The following is an 18,518-nucleotide window of genomic DNA, read 5'->3' as shown; positions in this document are numbered from 1 at the left end:
AGATGCTGAACATAGAAGTTAGTGGAAATTCTTTCTTTTGTAACTATGATATGGATGGGGAAAACTCATGAGAAGTGGGTTCTGTTTTCTTTACACTGTGTCACTAGGGTCTCAGAAACAGCTTTTAGTATCGTGAAAGGCATTTGAATTTTATGAACCTGAATTCAAATTCCAAATTGACTTATATTAAAGCAAATAATTTCAGAGATTACTTATTTAGAGAAGACTTAATTTAACTAAGATAAGTGTGCTTCTCTAGGGATTATTTTTAACATTTTGGGATCATCTATTGAGCCACTCTCAAACATGTAGGGTGTTTTTCCTAATAAATGTAATGAGTTGCGCTAATCCACTGATACACTCGGCCACTTCAGTGTTCTTCAGTGCTTTTGGAGGGGGTGCGTGAAGCCTCAGAAGTATCTTGGAGAGTGAATTAGAGCTCTGAATTGGTTCTGAACCCATTGGGAATCCTGCTCTGCCAATGGGCATGAATGTAGTTATGCCTTCTTGGGAAATTCTGAGCAAGTTAGTGTGCTACCTGTCAGTGTTCCCACAGATCTTTGGTCACCCCTTCGTCGTCCTGACCTCATTCCTTGTGCCGGCTTTCACTACTGTGACTGTACAAAGCTAATACGCTAACTGGGTTCCTGGGAACAGTACATGGTCTTGCTTCAAGTCCTCTCTGGGTGATGACTGCCTAGAGTACATAGCCCTGTCTCTCTTCAGCTCCTCAGAATATCCAAGACCTCATCTGTCCTGTTATCCATTAATTAGCTGAGTGGACACCCAAGTGGCCCTAAGCTGTTTCTTTCTTGGCTCTGTATTCTGCATACTCCTTTGTATGAGTTGCAGGACCCACGGAATCAACTGCATTCTCAGAAGGCTGTACACAACTGCTCTCCTGCATTTTCCCAGCCTCCCAACACCTTGCTAACAATGGATGCCTCCACACACACCCAACATCAGAAGAGAATATAGAAAAAACGGTTGTCAGTCTCTGTCTCCTTATAATGGCAAATAAAAAGACTTAGGACGGGCTATCCCACCAATTTCTAAAATTTGGTGGATTCCGAGACAGAACTGAAGTTCCCAGCTTATCAAGCCCTCAAGAGTGAAAAGCTGCTCTCAGCTTCTTTCAGGCCAGTTGAATCACGAGAGTGATGCTTTCAGGGGCCTTTTCTGCATGTGGCTTCTAAAGGTAAACCCTCCTCATTTTGTTGACAACTCTACCCACAGAAAAGGTCATTCTTTTTCACAGAACTTTTTTCTTTCCTTCCCTTTCCTTTATGCCATCAATCAGTATATGCAATCTCAAAACGGATTTATTTATTACATGTATCTTACTGTTTTTCCTATTTAAATATAACCCCTATGAGGGAAAGTACTTTTTTAGGCTTTGTCTGTTGCATCACCAAACCTATAACAATTACCGAAATGCACAATTATTTATATTTAAAGTAAATCAGTAAGTCAATGAGTAAATATTCTCTAACAAGAATGTTAATGTAGAAGTCTTCTACCCCGATCTATGAACTATCTAAATTGCACATTTGCCTAACTCACCTAATGTCCAGGTTAACCTAATTCAGGTAAGGTTTACATTCTTAAAATTTTTGAATTCTAGTTGAAGGAGAAGTACTTATAACCAAAAAAAAAGAAAAAAGAAAAAAATCTAGATGGATGATATCCCAACTGATTAAATTAAAAGGCAAGAATAATCCCAGGCTAATAACTTTACATTGTAGGCAGTAGGAAGTATATGTGGTTAATTTTGCCAAATTGTCTTTTGGGGGTGTTCGACCAACTGGCAATTATATATTCATTTTGTGGGTTTCTTGTCTATTTATACTTATCCACTCTAAATTTAAGCTCCAGATCATTATTTTGTTCATTTTTTTTAGTTTTATCAATAAATTTAGGTATTGTACTTATATTTTTTCAAGTACTTATCTAGTGTCATTATTAATTTTCTATATAGATTTTTTCTTCTCCTTTTTCAAAATTTATTTTTTGCATAAAAATTTTCAGCTTCTTTGTAGCTACACTTAAGAGTTTTATATATACTTTAATTAAGTCTTTAATTAAGTGGGATAATATAATAATTTCCTTGAAACTGGATCTTAATGAATATGAATTCAATTTGCTCTTATGTTTTAGTTTCTTAAGGTAGAAACTTAGATGGTCAATTTTAGGACATTCTTTTCTTATAATTTTCCCTCTAATCACCACTTTAATGCATCCTACAATTTTTGATAAATTGGGAGGGTTTTTATTTTTATCTAGGTGAAACTATGTTTTAGTTTTCTTGAAAGTTTTTCTTTGACCCATGTGTAATTTAGAAGTGTGTTTTCCAATCTCCACATATTTTGGGGTATTGTAGTTGTTATTCTATTATTGATTTCTATTGTGATTCCACTGTAATCTGAGAACAGACATTGTATGCTATTATGTTAATTGTGTTAAGGTGTGCATGTTATGTGAGAGTATAACCTTAAAGCATAAGGGGAACCCCCTCAAAAGAAATTTATTTATAAAAAATGTGCATTTATTCTTACATGTTTAAACTTCAGTCGCCTTCAAAGTACTCTTCCTTTGAGGCAGTACACCTATCAAGATATTTTTTGCACTGTTCAAAACAGTTTTTGAACTTATTGATTTTTATGTTTTTTAGTGCTTCTGCTGTTTTTGTTTCACCTCTTCCACATTGGCAAAGGGTTCCCTTTGAAGACTTTTGTCATCCCAGGAAACAAAAAACAAGTCACTAGGAGCAAAATCCAGCAGGAGAATAGGGAGAGAAGGGTCCTATCATATTTGGTCAAAAACTGCTAACCACTCAGCAAGGTGCGGGCAGATGCACTCCTAAGTTACGCATCATGAAATGGGCATAGGTGTTGAAAGAGTCCTCAAAAAAATTCAGCGAAGCTGAGCAAAGCCTCTCACAACAATGCCAGGTAGTACACTGATACAGATGAGTTCCTAGAACACTCATCTAACTGGGGAAAGCTTGTACTACCAGGGACTTGCCCTCCAGAAAATAATTCCAGTTTGTTGGGAGTCTCCCTTTATATGATAGAATACTCCGTAACAAATGTTTCTCTGTGGAAAGGCTAAATGGGTGGTACCCAGCCATGTAATATGAAAAAGAGACATTTGTTGAAGAAGATACAAGATACACGAAACATTGTACATAAAACAATGATGCCTTCAAAATAGGCACCTGGGAACCTCACACAGTTCTCCCGATCACCATCAGCTGAATCTCACCCACAGTCTAAAATTTCTTCCCTTTCCTTTTAAAAATCTATTCATGGAACCTAATCCACAAAACAAACACGCAAGCAAAATATAACCAAAGACATTGAAACTAAGACCAAACTGACAGGAACCAGAGGGGAGGAGGAGGGAGACAATGGGGGAAAGGAGGGACAGGGTCCTCAAAGAACAGATAAAATCTCTTCCCTTTCAAAGGTGATTTTAGTTTTGGAAAAAGCCAAAAGTTGCAGAGCACCAAAGCTGCGCTCTCTTGGGGCCGAGTCACCTGGGTGATTTGATGTGTTACCACAATTTCTGCAGGAGATGTGATGCATGAGCTGGTGAGCTGCCCTGATAAAACTGCCAGTCTCCAGCTGCCCATAGCTGCAGCCTTCTGGATCCTCGGAATGGTTTCCAGTACACTCTTCCGCAAAGGCTAATATGGCAACTATGGTGGTGAAGGGGGAGTGGGTGTGGAGACTCAGGATCTCACCGTAAGGAGAAATTTTCTGGATTATTTTTCTTTTAAAGAATATTAGTAAAATATAATAGGTTCAAAAAGGTCCTTTGAGACATTCCGATGAATGATAGACCTAAAAACTGCCTGGAGAAACAGGAAATGGGGGTTCTCTTCCAACTACCTACCACACTGCCCATGGCACTGCTACAAAATCATTTTACCCACTTCCTGAGTTGCTATACTATACCGGACACCATTATCATTCATTTCAAAACAATGGCTATTGAATTAGTTCATGACAAGAAAACGAGTTGTCAACTATTATTCTTTTCATTTTCTATTTGAGAAAGGATACTTAAAAAGATTCGATAACCTAGTCAAATTGCCACAGAAAGGACTCGGAGAAGTCAGGATCCAAATATGGTTGTACTGAGTCTGCAGGGTATTGTAAACACATTCACTGTATGAGGGTTTGTCTTTTCTGAACCACACTGTAAATATGAAAATTTGAATAATATGGCATAACCTTTTTAAGTTCAAAATTGGTATGCTCCAATGATTTCAGATTATAATATCATTAAATTATGTGGGGGTTCAAAAATAATTTCTCAAATGCTTTGAGGAAAATACTCTGGGGTTTAAAGAATCGACTTCAGATGAGGCTGATGGTAAAAATATCGTGCATTTTTTGCTGACAAGAATCAATCTCCAAAATAGACAACAGAAGAATTTATATATTCAATACCTATTACAGAGAAACCTTTATTTCCTCAGATGAGGCACCAGAGCTTGTACAATATAAAATTTTATACATTGTGCATGAATGCTGACCTTTTGATGACTTAAATATCCCACAATCTTTACAAGTTTTTCTTTGACATAAATAGATGAACATATAGAAATAAAAATGTATTTCTAAGCTTTCTTATGATACACTATTTAACATAACCTTACTGCAAACAAATTATCAGAAACTTGACATTAGCATTTACAAAATCATTCACTATGGATCCTAAGGAAAACTATGGACACGTTTTTTGACCCTCAGTTTCCAAACAACAAAATAAAAAAATAAAATTCTTAAATCACAAATCTAGTAACCCTGTATCTCACAATAAAAAAAGATTTTTCTATTTCTTACTATTAATCTTTCAGCCTACTGTTCAAAACAGAAATTATTCTTCCATATTGTCATGAATCTGTCAAAGGCACTGCTTCCAGCAAAAGTGACTTATCTAATTTATGTTTCTTTTCCTGAATCTCTCAAGCTTATGTTTCCAATTAAACACACAGAAAAAAAAATCTTATTCTGTATTTTGAAGTCTTTGAGTCAGAAACAAATTGCATTTACATTTTGGTTAAAGTTTCCTTCTGATGAACATATCTGTACCTAGATAATATACTTGAAATAACATAAAATATTATAACTCTGGTGGATATATCTGTACCTAAATAAAGCATTTATGTTTCTTCAAGCATAGAAAATTTAAAAAACGTTTACTTGGATAAACTATTTCTGCCCATGGTCATTTAAAAAATGCACAAATGTGCTATTTTTGAAACACATAAACACATTAAAATTATAAATGTGGATACTTCATACCTTGTTTTATGATCATATATTTCATAAATATTACTTTTAATCTTAGCAAGTTACATACATGCAACTCCAAATCATCTGTATTTTTTTATTTCATATTTTTCTCCTTTTTGGAGGGAGGAATCTGTAATTTCAGAGAGAAGGGAGGAATGTCATCTTTGAAATAAAGGTGCTCTTTTAAATACCGAATGGAAGAGGGAGTACCTAGCACTTTATGTTCATCCAGGCTGCCTGCATTAATGAATAAATATAGTCCTGAATAACAATAATGTAACAAACCAATCCCATTGTCTTTGTCTCATGGTACATTATAAATAAAGCATGTAGCAAATATTTAATTGTGTAAAAACTGACATTTGCTGTGTCAAAATAATATAGATGATTGGGCAATAAAACAGGTTGATCTTGACTCATGGAATATTTGCTTTATTTAATAGACATTATAACCTCCTTATTCTCCAAAGTGACAAGTAATTGTCTCATTATACTGAAATAGTATTGCTCTCGTGTAAGTAATGTGATATTTCCCTCATATTTCTACATAGCGGAGAGAAGAGGAAAGACTCTAATTGTTTTATGCCTAATAACCCTCATAACTCAGTGACAGATAACCTTCATATTAACACTTATCTGGTAGATTTACCTGCCAGTGTGCGCTCATAGATTTTTTGAAAATTTAACACAACATAAAATCTTTACATGTATTTTTTTTTTTAGATTTTATTTATTTTTAGAGAGAGGGAAAGGGAGGAAGAAAGAGAAGGAGAGATACATTGATCATGGTCCCAACTGGGGACCTGGTCTACAACTCAGGCATGTGCCCGGACTAGGAAATGAACTGATGGCCTTTTGGTTTGCAGGCTGGCGCTCAATTCACTAAACTACACCAGCTAGAGCTAATGAATTTAAAAAAAAAAAAAACTTAATTTTTTATTATTTCTTTCTTATTGTTTTCAAGTACAGTAGTCTGCACTTTTTCTCCCTACCATTCCCCCTGACCCCAGCCATCCCCCCTCACCCTCCCTCGATCCTACCCACCCTTGGTTTTGTCCATGTGTCCCTTATAGTTGTTTAAAAAAACTGTTTAATGCTTATACCATAGAAAGAGTAAGAAATGAGTCAAGGAAAAAATCTTCATTTATTCTGGATGAACTGATTATTGCCAGAGAAAATTAAAAAACAATAATTTGGCAAAATAATCACCAGCAAGTTTTTAAACAACTATTGTGTATAAAAAAAAACTTAATTTAGATATTATGATACTAAGGAACTCTATGAGCATACTGAATTACTTCATTTCAAGTTAATCATGACTGTATAGGATCATTAAACTAATTGTATAAGGGGGTGGCAGTCCAAAGTATTGTAATATCTTGAGAAAAGTTTGGTAACAGTAAATGTAAAAATCAAGGACAAATGATCAGTTTTCTGATTGCTAATATGTGACTTATACCATTATAACTGTTGGTAAGAATAACAAGAGTTCCCTCTTCATACTGGAAATTTACAGTTTTCAGAAAAATAAAAAGTTACCTACAGAAACTAACCCTGACTGACAAGTTAGGTTCTCTTCAACACAGACATGTTGAAGATAGCTTTAAGGGAATTTCAATATTGCTCATCTATAAAAAGAATCACTGTAACTCAAAAAAAATTACTGGTAAGTTTTTGATATATTAAAATTTTCATACTACATATGTTTAGTATAATTTTTATAGTTAGTATTAACCCTAATGCCAAATGCTTTTTAAAAAAATTAACATCTGCAAAACATTTTTCATACAACATTTTTCATGTTGTATGAAAAATCATACCAAATGAAAACTTTAACATAACACACACGATTAAATTAAATAATTTTAGAAGCATATTTTTATTTCAGACAATTAAATAATTTAATTCAATTCTGTCATTTTGTTTTGCACCCCAAATCATTAATTTTGGTCATATTTTATTTAAACATATATTATGAAGCTACATACTTATTGCAACACTTTAATTAAATGTCTTATTTAATATTTGGAATATTTTACAGTGCATTGATAAAATTCATAGACTTTCTTTTGTGCCAAAAATAACACAGTATCAGGTATCAGATTACCTAATTTATTGGGTTCCTTGAAATAGTAGTTGAGATAGTATATACCGTAATAAACATTAGAATTCACATTTCAAGAAATATAATGGATTAAATATGCTAAAAACCCATGATTACAAAGTATCTGTAACTGATAAATATGTATTATGAGCATAAAGTGAACATGCATGACCACACTAATATCAAAATTGCTGGGAAGTTTTACTAGAGTAAGAAGGGTTCAAACCAAAGCATAGATTATGGTAACAAAAATGACCTTAAATGTACAGGTGAAATAATAAACACAAATTAATGAATTTGTTTGCATTAAGGAATGTTTTAAAATTGAATAAAAACATCCAGCTATCTGATGCATATAGGAGAAACATCTTAAACACAGAGAAGAAAAGGCTTTAAAAATAGCTATAAGACTATACTCAGTGAAAATAAATAAAAATAATTACAAGGATAGTCATATCAAGAAATCTATATACATAAAAATATTTTAGGATAAAAAATGGCCCCTTAATGACAAAGTAACAAAAAATTACAAAAAATAGTTCCTAAATAAAGGTATGAAAAATAATAATTAACATAAGTTCAAAGGGAAATTGACAAAATCCCCAGTGACGCTGGGAGGTCTTCACACACTATCATTTTTAAGCACCTTCTGTTATGTATCTTTTTTTTTTAAGATTTTATTTATTTATCTTTAGAGGGGAAGGGAAGGAGAGAGGGAGAGAAATATCAGTGTATGGTTGCCTCTCGTGAGTCCCCTGCTGGGAACTGGCCTGCAACCCAGGCATGTGCCCTGACTGGGAATTGAACTGCGATCCTGTGGTTCGCAGGTCTGCGCTCAATCCACTGAGCTACACCAGCCAGGGCCTCCTGTGTATCTTTTAAGGGGATTGATTACAATTAGGATATTTACTTGACATATTTATTGAATTTTGAAGCTTTGTTATAAGAGTTCGTTTGAAATTTTATTGAATATAATTATTTCCCATATAAAAACAACTCTAAGAAAGCTAGTTATGTTAAAAAATGGTAAGCTAGGAACAAGCAGAAGTCAAATAAGCTTTTTGACATTAAAATATATTTTTTCAGTACATAATATTAATAGTCACCAAAGTACAATATTGCAAAATGTGTAAAATGTATCCAAAATTATTCTGGCTGGTGTAGCTCAGTGGATTGAGCATAAACCTGCAAACTAAAGGGTGGCTGGTTCAATTCCCAGTCAGGGCATAGGCCGAGACTGTGGACCAGGTCCCCAGTAGGGGGTGCATGAGAGGTAACCATACGTCGATGTTTCCCTCTCTTTCTCCTTCCCTTCCCCTCTCTCTAAAAATAAATATATAATAAATCTTTTTTAAAAAATAGGTAATATATATCTTTAAATGCTTGAGTTTAGTTGAAAAAAAACAAAGCGTGAAAACAAATGTTCTAATCATCTAGCTTAAATGTTTTAAAAATAAAACAATAAAATAAATTCAAGTAACTGAAAGGGAAAAATATAGCAAAAGTAAGCTTTGAATCAAGTGGATATTCAATAAATTTTATTTATCATTTAAAAATACTTTAAAGGATTAACAAAATCAAAATCATTTCATTTGAAAAGGGCAATATAATGAAAAGACCCCACAATGTAGATTTTAAACAAGAGAGAGGGTGGAGGGGAAGAGAGAAAGACAGTGGGGGGAGGAGGAGAGAGGAGGAGAGAGAGACCTTAAATAGGACGGAAATTGAGCATTATTCCATATACAGATGCAATATAAAAATCAACCCATATTTAGTCACTTTATGCTAATTAATTGAAAACCTTGCAAAAAATAAAACAAGAATGGTAAATCTTTCCAACACATATAATTGTTTAAAAAATGGCATTTTCTCACAGGACATAAAACCAAATAATGAAACATAAGGTGCAGCATTTTTTTACCAGTAAGTTCTACCAACATCCCTGAATGTATTTTTACCAGCGAGATCTTTGGATACATGAAGAATGGATCACATATATATGATTTAAGAAATAAACAGAGAGTAAAAGTAACTAATTCATTTTATAAAACTATAACAACCTTGTAACATATGGTCACCAGAGTTCTAAAGATGGTTCTCCAGATCCCCATCCCTAGTATCTCATCAAACAGTAATTTAAGTGCTGTGAAAAGAGTTTGCAGGTATGAAGTCCTAAATGAACTGGCTTTAAAATATGGAGATTATCTGGATGGGCCTCATTTCGTCACAAGAGCCCTTTAAGAGCAGATAAATCAGAGAGATTTGAATCATTAACTAGAAGGATGCCATGCACCACCTTGGGCTTAAAGATAAAGAAACTGTCACAAAGAATGCAGATAATTTCTATAAGTTTAGAATAGTCCCCAGTTGACAGCCAGAAAGCAAATGGGGATCTCAGTCTTCCAAACCAAGGCACTGAATTCAAGATAAGGACCTGAATACAGGTGTTAGTGTTTTGCCCTCCAGCCTCGATAAGAAATCAGCTTCTCTTAAATCTTGATTTCAGCAAAGAAATAAGCAGATAACCCAGCTGAACCAGCCCAGACTTTTCTTTTACCAAATGGAGGAACATAAAAGGCCGTTCTCTTCAGTTACTAAATATGTGCTAATTTGTTGTGCAGCAGTGGAGAATACATTACCAAACCAGATGAAGATAGATGAAAATGTAAAAACAGCCCAATTTCGCTTATGAATCTACCTGCAAAAACCTTAAACCAATAACGAACTTAATCCAATGATCAAAAGGGACTTATGACCCAAAGATTTATCTCAAGATAACATTGAAATTAAATTTACCACTGGAAATATTTATTTGTGTAGAAAAGAAAAAATCCACACTAACACATGAATTCCCACTGTTGTTCCCACTGAGTATTGACATGTACATTTGGTAATCTCTGTTCTTTCTGTCATCTGTTTTAGAAACTGATTTGTTGAGTGGAATTGACTTCAAAAATAAAATGAGGTGATGGAAACCAACTTTTAATTTTACTATCGGTTTCAATATTAAGCTGACACTTCCAAATACTGGTAACCTCACTTTTCCTTTTTATTTCTTCCAGATAATCATTTTCCATTTTTCGCTGTTAACATAGCCATGTTACTTTGTCTGGTTTTGTGTTTTCTCATATATTTTACATACTTTTAAGTGACAAATGTTTTTTAAGCTGTAGTAATATCCCTGGTTCCCTCAATCAGAACCGTTTACTATATATTTTGTTAACTCTCAGTGTGAAGGTTTTCCCCCGGCAACTGCAGTTATGAAAGCTTGGCATGGTGTTGTCTGCATCCATGTCTAGATTGAAAGTTCTTTCTGGAGAGCTTGGGTTTATGTCTTGTTTACATTCCATAGTAACTTGTAAAGCTTATAGCTCATAGTAATGCCTGAAAATTGACTCTTGGGACAGTAATACATGTTAAGTGAGTAAAATATGTTAGTGCCTAGGGAAAAAAAAACCATTTGATTTCTAGCTATTATTATAATTTACATTGTTTATAATGTCACTAAAATCTCACCCTCCTTTATTTTCATGGCATGACAAGTACAGTCTTTGTGTGGATATTGAACATGAAGTGGAAGGTAAATTCACACATAAATTATTAAAATACCTGTTTTCCTTGGGGGATGCAGTAAAAGTGGGATTGCATGTTAGTCCCCTCTTGCCCACTTACGAGTTCTTTTGTGCAGAAGACAGCGGCTTGGGTGTTAGCATAATATCTCACAAGGGATATTCTGTTATTTTGACAAAATTTGGGTAATTGAACAAGCCACCCACGTCACGATGTGTCCAAAGCATTCCCTAGTCTAATTCCCTAATGATATCTCAGTAAATATTAAGTGCTTCCCGAAATCTAAGTGTCCCTGGGTTTTGAAGCTCAAATTCAAGCTTACCAGATAAAGCTGGCTTCTCTGTTGAGGTAGAAAATTTTCAAATGCCTGAGGCTAAAGCAGTAAATATGTTGTTTTCCTTATTGACTAACCTGGTGGAGATTTACAGCAAATGAATGTTGGTTTTGAAAGAGGTAGCAGGATTCCTCTTCATCAGGGTGGTCTTCATTGCTTTAATTTTGTTACATATGGTTAGGGCAAAATATCCTGTTTCCCACCTAAAAGGCTCCTAAAAGCAAATGCATAAGAAAGAGTACAAATTCTGTACTATGAGAGGAGACTGAAAAAACCTGGAATTAATTTATTTAAAGTATGTGTATTTATACGTATATGTTTAAACTTCAGTAATCCTCAAAGTACTCTCCATTTGCTGCAGTACACCTATCATGATGTTTTGTCCACTGCTTGTTACCAGAGGTCCAAGGGGGAAGGCAATATTTGGCCCATTGAAGGATGCCAAAAAGTGCTACAGAACAACAGGGGCCCTTCCCAAGGACAGTATACTAATACCTACTGGGCTTATCTGTCCACCGCCAGAGGAAAGACATCTCTCAATGCCAGAGATTGGTGAAAAAGAAAAGGAATGTTTATTCAAAGCTGTACAGACTTAAAGTAGTGACCCAATGTCCCCATTAATGTATCAAAGTCTTTTATTATAACCACAGACTTCCACAACACTTCCTTCCCCCTTGCCCTTATTTGGGGTACCCTATCTCAGGAAAAGAAGCACATGTCCATGTTTCAGGCCACTGGCACCGTCAGCTGTGTCGCCATCCAGGCAGAATCTCCAATTAATCCAAAGTCATGCGGCACTTTCTCACGGTCCATTGGCAATAATTCTTTGTACCCATTTTTCCAGGCAAAGTCTCTCCTGCTTCCCAGGCCACAGAGCCAAGGGGAGCACCCCAAGGCCACATGGGCCTCTTCTACGAAAGCTGCAGGGGTCCGCACTCCACCAAAATCATGTGGCTTTCTTCTTCACCTGGCTGCAGAGGTCCCCATTCTGGCAGAGCGAGTGGTTCTCTTTCACCTGGACAAGAGCGGGTCCTAACTCTGCCAAACTGCATGGCTCTGTACCCAATGGCTGCCACGTCTGGGTTTAAATCCCCGCACCGGTCCTCCTCTGCAGCCCCATTTCCGACTCCTCCTACAATCAGTTACACCTGCCAGGACTCCCATATCCTCCCAGCTTTACTAGGCCGCCATAGTGAGTCTGGGCAGGTGTGGCCTCATGGCATGGAGCCAATCATCTCCAAGCTCTCACGCAGGTGCTGTGACTCAGGGGACCAGCCCCCAGTTACATCCTGGGTAGAATTCACTTCCTTCTCTCTGGCTCAAAGTATGGCCACAGCTATTTAACATATCTCTGAAGCCAGTCAAAGGTTATAGATATGTTAAATGACCATTCTAGAGGTTAGCTGCAAAACTGTTGTTATGCAAAACAGCTCTCAGTGGCCCTGCTCCACTTGTCCCTTCCCCCCGGGGTGGGGGGTGAGGACATCTTAATATTTCCTGGAAACCTTGAGTTCTGGACCCCATTCCAAATCCTTTTTGGGGCCTCTCCCTCCTGGCTGCACCCTGTTACATGCTCAAAACAGTTTCTGAACTCACCGATTTTGATGTTTTTTTAGTGCTCCTGCCATTTGTTTGTTTGTTTGTTTCACTTCTTTCACATCAGCAAAACATTTTCCTTTGAGGATTTTTTTCAATCAAGGAAACAAAAAAATGTCTTTCGGAGTGAGATCAGGTAAATGGGGGGTGTGGGGAATGGAATGCATGCTGGTTTTGGTCAAAGACTGTTAAACACTCAGTGTGGTGTGGGTATTTGTGCTCATAAATCACCCATCATGAAATGAGCAAACTTGATGAAATATTCTTCGTATAAAAAGAAATCATTGAAACCAAACATAGCCTTTCACAACAACACCAGCTGGTATACTGATACAAATGGGCTTCTAGAACACTTATCTAGCAGGGGAAGCTGGTACTACCAGGGGTCCACCAGAAGATAATTCTCTTTTGGGGGGTGGCCCCTCATGCACGTACATTTTATTAGTTAGAGTTGCATAAAATAACTGCTGTGCATGTATATAGTAATTAAAATGTCTTAACAACAATTTAGTTGGTATCCACTGAAGTTGACACACACTATTTTAAACAAAAATCCAACACAGTATTATGTGTTATTATAATTTTGCAATATCTGGATGAAAAGCAATTACTAATATATGTGCATTTCCATTCTCAGAATTAACAAGGTTATGGGTGATGTCTTTATGCTTTTTTCCTCAGCTTTTTTTTCTAACAGATTAATGGCACACTAATGTAGCACACCACTCCTGTGGTCCTTTGTGCCAAATTGATTCCATGTATATTTAGGTCAACTGTATCATAGCTTCTCTCAGTCTACTCATGCCATTTGCTTGACCAACAGTCTAAGAACTAAACAAAGGTGGTTGGATGGAGAAAACCTTTGCAAAGAGCACATGTGTGTGCTTAGTTTTCTAATTTTCCATTTTTCTCATTTGGCAAAGAGAATATATTTTTCCTGGGGGCAAAAAAATAAAGGGGGGACGGGGCTTAGGTGAGAATTGGAGAATCAGTGTAAAACTTAGCCAGCATCCAAATTTAGTCAGTACTTGATACAGGGTGCGGGGGGGGGGGGGCAGAAAAGATTTGGAATGGTGTCCAGAGCTCAAAGTGTACAGGAATATTGGAGGAAATACTAAGATGCCCTCACCCCACCCCCCACCCCACCCCCAGGTGTCAGTTGGGGGAAGGGATGAATGGAGCAGGGCCATTGAGAGTTGTTTTGCATAGCAACAGTTTGCAGCTAACCTGTGGAATGGTCATTTAACATATCTATAACCTTTAACTGGTTTCAGAGATATGTTAAATAGCTGTGGCCAAGTTTTGGGCCAGGGAGAAGGGAGTGGCTGCTACCCAGGCTGGGAACGGGGGCTGCTTCTCAGAGAGAATGCCTGCGAGAGAGCCATGTGGTTTTAGCAGAGTGAGAAACACCCTCTTGGCCAGGTGAGGGGGAGAGCCATGCTGTTTTGGAAAGATGTAGACCCCTGTAGCCATGAGGAGGGAGAGCCACGCGGTTTCAGCAGAGTGCAGACCCCCCTCTTGGCCAGGTGAAAGGGAAAACCACACAGCTTTGCCAGAATGGAGATCCCTGCGGCCAGGTGAAGAAGAAAGACGCGCTTTGGGTGGAGTGCGGCTTTGGTAGAAGAGGCCCACGCAGCTTTGGCGTGCTCCCTTTGGCTGAGTGGCCTGGAAAGCAGGAGAGACTTTGACTGGAACTTGGTACAAAGAACTCTTGCCAGTGAAAGGTGCCTCATGACTTTGGATTAATTGGAGATCCTGCCTGGACAGGCAGGCGACACACTTCACAGTGCCAGTGACCTGACAAAACGGATGTGTGCTCTTTTCCTGATTTACAGTACCCAGAGTTGGGACAGTGGGAGAAGGGAGTGCTGTGTGTGTGTGTGTGTGTGTGTGTGTAGGTGTATACCCTTAAAGACTTTAATATTTTAAGGAGGGCATTAGGCCTAAATAGCATTAAATAAACATTTTGTTTCCTTTTCACAAATCTCTGGCATTGAGAGATGTCTTTCCAATTGGCGGCGGACAGAAGAGCCCAGTAGATATTAGTATACCCTCCTTGGGAGGGGCCCCTGTTTTCTGTAGCAGTTTTTGGCACCCCTCGGTGGGCCAAGTATTGCCCCCCCCCCTCGGACCCTTGTTCGGTAACATATTTGCAGTTTTACTCTGGATCTAAAGTATTTATTTTCTCCTAAATTTAGATAGAAACCGCAGAACTATAAACACAGTTTGAGAATTACCACTTCCAATACTCATCGCAGCCCTGGTGCTATACATATAGTTAGTGCTACTTATTTGCTGAATGAATGAATCCATTATTCAGTTGTTTCGCCTTAACACAGGGGATCCTAAGAAGTTCTTCCATTTTTAGTGGTATAATTGGGCATTCACTAAATGGCAAAAACATGTTAATTGAAATAAACAAAAATAAAGCAGGTGTCAATCATGGAGATGGATGCTGTTCAATTGAGCAAATAGCAATTCTGGACATCGTGTATGGGTGTGCTGTGTTGCTGTGTATGCTTGAGATCAAGTCAAACAATGCCTTGCTCCTATGAAACTGACTCTTCAAGAACTACACAAATGCATAATTTCAATGTGACCTAAATCTTAAGAGGTGTCATATACAGCAACCCAGGGAAGGAGAAAGAAAAGATGTATCTGTTACTTGAGGGTTCAGGAAGAACATTCTGGAAGAGTTAACACAAAACCTGAAGAGTGAAGGATGGCCCCAAAATTGATACTCGGCTTAAGCTGAGAAAATGTGAGAAGCCAGATATTGGCAGTAGTAATGATACTAATGATTTGAATAAAGTGTAATTAACAATTAGTAAACCTAATCAAGAGCTTATGTTAGGATTCTCTATACTTTATTACACTATTAATCTTTACTGTGTAGTTATTATTATAATCACCTCCATTTTACCATCTAAAAAGAGGCAAAGGAAAGACTCACAAGTTACACAAGAACACAGTTAATATATTGTGAAGCCAGGACTCAAACTCCAAAACTTTTGAAATACTATAGTTCATGAGGTAAACTTTAAACAGTCAGACACTAATGCAGTTCTGGTAATATATCTTTGTAAATATTATTTAATTCTGGTGAAACACACATGACACAAAATTGATCATTTTAAACATTTTTTTGTCTTAGAGATTTTAGGTTTTATTTATTTTTAAAATTAATTTATTTAATTGTTGTTCAAGTACAGTGTTCTGTCTTTTTTATTTGTACACTTGAGTGGATTTCACAAAACGTACAATGTTATATAACCACCCCTAGTATCTAGTTCCAAAATACGTTCATTACCCCAAAAGGAAACTCCATACCCATTACACAGTCATTCCACATTTTCCTCTTCTATTGTTTCCTGTATTTCAAATTATATGTATTTATTCATGTTTTGGTCCATTTTCCCGCTAGGGTGTTTGGCTCATTCATGTTTGGTTGTGTTGGCGATACATTTTCCAACCTTTGTCTTTGTGCAGTGTCCTTGTCTCATTCTTTATCTTGACCATGTTTTATTGTTATGCTAGTCTAGATAAAGGTTACTTGTAGTGAATGTTTTGAGATATTATTGCTTGATTTTCACTAATACTGGTGAAAGTGTTGAGACCTATGTTTGTTACTTTGAAGATCATGTGTATTGGTTTCCTGATTTTTTAAAGGTATTTTCTTTGTTATTAGGTTTTTTAGTTACATTATGGTGATGCTAGGTGTGGAATTATATTCAGTTGTCCCGCCTAAGAATTCATAAAGACTTCAGAATTGGAACAGCTTTATTTTAAATCAATTCTGAATTTTTGTCATCCAGTATGTCTTTATAGCCTACTTCCTCACTGGCTTAATCTTGTTTTCTCAGTAAATGCTAAAATATCTCATTTTACTCTCAAACGTCCCAACTTCCCCTAGTGTTTCTGTCTCTGAAAAGGAAAGAGCAATTTTATATCGATTTGTATTGTAATTCACTCATTCTTTCCTTAATGTGTCTATTAAATTTATCTGAGGAGCTCTTTTTCCATTCCTAGAATATTAATTTTATTATTTCCCAATAAGAATTATTATTTTGGTGACTTGCTTTCTTTCACCTCCTTGGACATCTTATTGTATTATTAAAATACAGGATGTGGCACAGATAACAACTCTTATTACACAATCGTAAGCATGTACTTCTATAACATAACAGCATCACACTCAAGCACACCATATGACATTTTAGGTAAAATGCTTAAATTAAAACTATAAATTATTACACCCATATTATAATCCTGCCAACCACACTCAAGCAGGTGTTATTTCTGCCGGACACTGTGTATTATTCATATTTTGTGGTACCCTATATTGGACTACTTTGTTTGTGTGTATTCTAATTCTCGCTCAGAGTAGCCTGTTTCTTTGGTTATTTTGTTTCCTTACATTAAGTCCATGCCTATTGCACATATTATTCACAAAACTTTTTAGGGAGGTGATGCCATCTTGTTATAATGAGGGCTATGTTTACTTTTACAAGGTATCTGGAGCGTTGACAGTTCTCAAAATGGCTACATAAATTCTGTGCTTTACATGTCTGTGTGCTGTAGGTAGCATGTTTATCATCTCAAATCTGCTTCAGGCCAGACTAGAGATTATGACTCGTCCCAGAAGGCTTTTCGGGCCTTTCTCCTCCACTTGTCTAGTGTAATCCTTGTCTGGGAGGTGTTCCCTTCCTCCCAGTGAGGCGTTTTAGTGAGTGCTCGTATTAGGGAGGCATGACTTTTTAATGAGGGGCTTTCCATCAGGCCTTTCACTTGGGCTGGGGGTTTTTGTCCTGCTTTTCCTCAGCTTGGATTCAAACCATAAACCCAAAACCTCTCAGATTATGAATATTTCCTCAAAATAACTGTAGCATTTTTTGTGAGCTTTCCTCATTGAATCTGTGTTTTCTTATGGTTGTTTTTAAATTATAACTAATGGTATTTTTAAAACATTCTTGTTAACTAAGCTATGCACTGAAAGATTTTATAAACGTATTCAGAGAGTTAAGGGAGGTTTCAGAATGGTGTGTCATGTGGCCAGAAATAGAGCTTCTATCATTTTCTTTGTTTTAATCTATATGGAAGGGATCATTTACAAAAAGTAGGGAAGAGTTAATAATACTACTAGTGGAAGAAGAGTTAATAATCACCCTGACATAAATCTGTGATAGACATTCAATTTATTAAATATATTTTTTTTCTGGTGAAAATTAAGGACATTGCGTAATATAAATGATCTAATCACTACAATATATAAACGATGTACGTTTTATCCAATAAAGTTTTTTAGCCATAGCTACCCAATAAACTTCATCAATTTTTAAAATTTAAAATGTGTATTAAATGTAAAAAATGACATTGATTTATTTTTAATCAGTAAATTATATGCATTTGAAATAAATTCATAGTAATAAAAACTATAAGAAGTGTACTTTTAATTAGTCAAAAAGAATAATTTCCAAATAATTACCAGATACTTTTACTGAATATCAATCCTCCTAGGAAATTTGTCCATTCCTGCCTTTGCCTGACAGTACAGATTGCTAGTCTCTGCTGCTTTGGCTCCTAACCAGATTCTCCCTCTTTGCCTAGT

The sequence above is a fragment of the Sturnira hondurensis genome, unplaced genomic scaffold, assembly GCF_014824575.4.
Source record: "Sturnira hondurensis isolate 20B ecotype Veracruz unplaced genomic scaffold, ASM1482457v3 Scaffold0000780, whole genome shotgun sequence".
Taxonomy (NCBI): domain Eukaryota; kingdom Metazoa; phylum Chordata; class Mammalia; order Chiroptera; family Phyllostomidae; genus Sturnira; species Sturnira hondurensis.
Note: the sequence above shows the minus strand (reverse complement) of the source record.